The sequence below is a fragment of the Aplysia californica genome, unplaced genomic scaffold, assembly GCF_000002075.1.
Source record: "Aplysia californica isolate F4 #8 unplaced genomic scaffold, AplCal3.0 scaffold00093, whole genome shotgun sequence".
In the NCBI taxonomy this organism is placed as follows: Eukaryota; Metazoa; Mollusca; class Gastropoda; order Aplysiida; family Aplysiidae; genus Aplysia; species Aplysia californica.
Window position 1 is genome coordinate 1,540,345 of NW_004797363.1, and position 4,827 is coordinate 1,545,171.

Below are 4,827 nucleotides of genomic sequence, written 5' to 3' on the forward strand. Positions count from 1 at the left end.
AATTCTTCTTCTTCTTCTTCTTCTTCTTCTTCTTCTTCTTCTTCTTCTTCTTCTTCTTCTTCTTCTTCTTCTTCTTCTTCTTCTTCTTCTTCTTCTTCTGTCTGGGAGGCGCTATCTTTACTCTGGAGAGAGCACTTATTTTTGTGATGAAGTAGCAGGTGTTATTTGCATCATCTAAGAGAGACGGCTAGGGGAAGAGTCACGCATACCCTCCCGCTTAAAATAATTTATAATTATGGACTCAATGTGCCATTATAAGACTAAGTAATAGTATTGTGTACAATTCAAGAGGGCCTAGTGGTTTGTTTGTTTTAGTAAGCGTTTTACGGCACGTGCAACACCTGGGTCATATAGGTGCCGAAGGTTGGGGGTGTTACAAGAGAGTAACGTTCAAGTCGTTATCAAAGAATTGAGCTATTAATAGAACAAAGCTGTACTGTATATTTTTAGAAAGGCCTAGTCACCTGATGGATTCCATGACTTAACAATATTTCCCAGGACCAGCCTGGTTTCCATAGTCGGTAACCCGATTATTAATGTTGGGTCGCAGCTTGTCGAGGCGCAGATGGATAGCCTGGATAGACTCCACACTCGTTGCCTTCACATCATTAATCATTCCACACTGTGCCGTTAATCCTAGGCCTCCCGGGTTTCTGGGGGCCTAGCGTTAATCGAAAAAAAAAACCCAACACGTAAGTGGAGAATCGATCGAGTTCACAGCCTTGCTTTACCACAAGTTCGACCGAGAATCTGTTAATAACTCGACTTTTGTTGCTTGGTAGTATGTATAGTTATTCAATTGAAAACAAAATCAGTATTTGTTGCAGAATGGCAAACATTATATTGTGCCCCCATCCAACCCCAGCTCTCACTTTTTAAATAAAAAACAACTACAAAACATCAAAGAACAAACAACAAAAATAAAAACTAACAAACAAACAAACAAAAAATAAGAAAAAAAGAAAACTAATAGACACGGGTTTGGTTTCGTCTGGAGTCTCTCATTAAACCCTTTGCTTTTGCTGATAATGCGCTGTTGAAATTAACATTCTCTCCTGTCAGTGCCTGCCTTTAGGTGAGGTAGCTATGGGTAAACTACAGCCTGCGGGCTAGAATCGGCCTGAGAGTAATCTCAGTCCAGCCTGCGAGCCGACCAGTCATGAAAAATTAATGTGAACTGTGATTAGTTAATAATACATGTATTTGAAAACAAAATTGTTTTTCTTTAAAATAATCAAGGCTAACAGTTTCCGGATTAGCTGCAACTGATGGAAGCATTATTGTTGATCTGATACTTTTATCTCATGAAACGCCATTGAGTGACACTCTGTATAGTGTTAAGTCTAACTTTGAGAGTTTGGACATTTAAACCGATTTAACGCAAACTTCTCGCACTTCGGTATCTGAATGTTTGTCAACATTCTTTTTCTGAAGGGAATTGTTTCTTATTGAAAATGGAAACTGAAAATCAGATTCAATGTTCTATTTGCCGAACGTTTTCAACGTCATATTATGGGCTGATGAAGGGAACACAACTTGACTTTCGACGATCGTCGAAGTAGGCACTGCACGAACCCTTAATTCGTTGATTGTTTTAATTAATAATAGTATGCTTCTGCCAGGAGGCTGGGATGGTAGGAATTATGAAGTGCTGGCCAATACATTAGAAAAAAGCACAATTAAGTTATTAACTGATCAAGCTAAAATTGATTAGTAACTTGAAGAAAAAATTCTGTACGTGGAAGAAAGAGATAGTTTAACCAAAAAAATGAAAAATTAATGAAAAGAACAAGAACAACAAGAACAACAACTACAACATTATTATTATTATTATTATTATTATTATTATTATTATTATTATTATTATTATCATTACTATTATTATTATTATTATTATTATTATTATTATTATCATTATTATAATTATTATTATTATTATTGGTCACATCCCTATTTAGACGTACTCTACTTTGTCTGACTTAAAATTTCAATTGCGTCAATTGGGGCGTATAAACATTTATAAATCTATTTGTTTTTTATTATGCTTACGCACTTCGTCTTCAAAAGCTGACACCGCTGGTGGCAAAACATTGTCGACTAGAGTCTAGCCACAAACCACATGACCTCACAACAGTAACGTGCATTGCTGTCCTTTTACTTTTTGCACCCCTCTATATTCATTCTGCCCCGTTTTCTTTTTTCATTTTTACGTTCTGTTTTTTGCGGTTTGTCCTTTTTTTTCGTCTTGGCGGCTGTTATTTGCAACTTATCAATCGTGTTTGCCAAGTGACTTGAGGCAATGCAACTTCTATAACTTATGGATCTTTTATACATTAAATAATGATCACCAGTGTCTGTTGAGTCGCAGGAGACCAGAGTTCGATTCCCGAGTAGGGGGGAAATTCTTAACACTAATGTCTGTCTTTCTGCTGGGATGTTGTATCCTTCTCAGTCAGCCCGGGTCGACTCTGACAGGCGGAGTCGGAAGCCCGCCTCCTGGATGATCTAAATTATACCGAAGGGGACGTAAAAGTACTTACTTAATACAGAATGAATATAGAACCATTAAGAAAGTCAGAAAGATCTCTGGATATGATTTTATATGAATGGATGAAATGTATAACACCACACGTATAAAAAAGATAAAAAGCATTATAAACGACCCATCACACCCCTTTTCCACACAAATTGTAAGATCACGCAGTGGCAGATATGTACCTCCAAAAACAAAGAAAGAAAGATATGAAAGAAGTTTTTTACCATCTAGCATAAGGCTTTTGTCAGAATGAGCATAGATGTGTGTTGCTCTTAGAGTATGTATAATATGTATATAACTCCAAAGGTCTAGTATTTAAATTCCTGCATGTGGTGGAATGAGGGTGATCCCAAAAAAACTTTTCAACTTGTTTTTTTAAAATATCTTCCTCCATACTGAAGTATTGCGTTTCAGATTTGAACTCAACATTTGGAAGCCAAAAAGAATTTGTCTGATATGTGTTTTAGATAAGTCCATTGAATGGTTTTGCTCTATACAGCGCATAAAAAACCCCCATTTTCAACCTTGACGCCATTTTCATAGCATGACGCACCAGTTCGCATTAGGCCTACCACTAAAAGTTGCAACAATCGCGACATATCGCAAGCTACAGCAGTCTAACAAGTCAACAGAAGTCTGCAGATATTATTTTTCCCAAATTTTGTTCGCCTACTTAGATCATGGTTACGTTTAGTAAAGAGCAGAGAGCTTTTTGTATTGAACATTACCTCTCCACAAACTCACCATCCCTGACATTCCAGAAGTTCTGCGCACGGCATGGAGAGAATGCTTAGGTGCCCTCAAGACCTATGGCGTTTTGAGTAGAGAAGTTCCGTCAGTTTGGATCTATAGCGAATCATTCAAACATGACAACTTGAGGTTGAACATGCACCATGCGCGGCCCATTAAATGTCACCAGAGTTCTGATTTCAGTAGCCGAGTCCCGTGAGACGTCTGTCCGTAGATGATCTGCAGCTAGGACTTTCCTACACATCAGCGGTCTGCATTCTCATGGCTGATCTTAACTTAAGACTATACCATGTTCATCTTCGCTATGCCGAGATGACATGGATCAGAGCATGGAAATATGTTCATTATTCCTCTATTGTCTTGTAAAGAGGGATCATTTCCTCGATGACATTTGGTTTAGTGCGAAGCCCATTTTCAGCCTGCGGGATATGTTAACTCCAAAAATGCTGTCTATTGGGCACCCCACTCTATTGTCTCTCGAAGCCACTTCTTAGTGAACTTGTACAGTGTATGTGGCTTTAAAAACTCATGGTTTAGCAGGTCCTTGTGTTAGTGCGCCACTGAACATTTCGAACGACGAGTTAAAAATGTGTCGAGTCCAAAGGAGGGAATGTGGAGCACTGCTTCTAGGAATTTCAAAATGAAATCATTAGGTTTTTTGAACTCTGTAAAAAAATTTGAACATTGTTAAAATGTCACAGGGATGGAAAATTAATGCCAAAGAGAAAATAAAGGAAAAGTTAAACTAATCTTTTCACGACTTCCTTTACAAGATTTTTAAACATTGGTGAACTTGGCGTTTTTTGGTGCTTTTTTCTTTTAGCCGTTTCCGTTTTCAAAACATGTTTCTTCTTCGTGGATTTTATATCAAACAAATTCCTTTTGAATGAATTATGGCTGTTCCAAATTACAGCATTCTAAAACAGTTTTTGTGCGAGATAATTCAGAAAAAAAGTTGTAAAGTTTTTTTGGATCACCCTGTAAATGTACATTTTGTCAGCTTTACTTCTCCTTTCATATTGAATTTTAATGAGAGTAATATATTATATGATTTACATTTTTTAAATGTATACCTGCATGTGTTTTTACGGTCCTGTACAGCCAAGGAAAATTTCCCTCTGGGATAATAAAGTACTATCTTATCTTATCTTTAAAAAAAAAATGAGAACAAATAAACACACAAGTACAAAACTGGTTATCAAAACAGCAGCGGCCCATGCTAACAAAATCTTTATTGACAACATTGTTCAGGGTGCAAAAAGTTATCCGCGAAATGACAACTCTAAATTTCCTAATACAATAGTAGCTTTCCCACTAAAATAAAATATCTTAAGCAAACTTGTTCAAAGAAAAGAAAAGAGTTAGGCAAAGTATTAAAAAAAGCCATTGTTCACGCCACAAAGTATGAAGTATTGCATTTTGGAGAGTTATCCCTTGCGCTATTGTTCTAAAAAAAGAGAAAGTGAGAAAGAAAGAAAGAGAGAGAGAGAGAGAGAGAGAGAGAGAGAGAGAGAGAGAGAGAGAGAGAGAGAGAGAGAGAG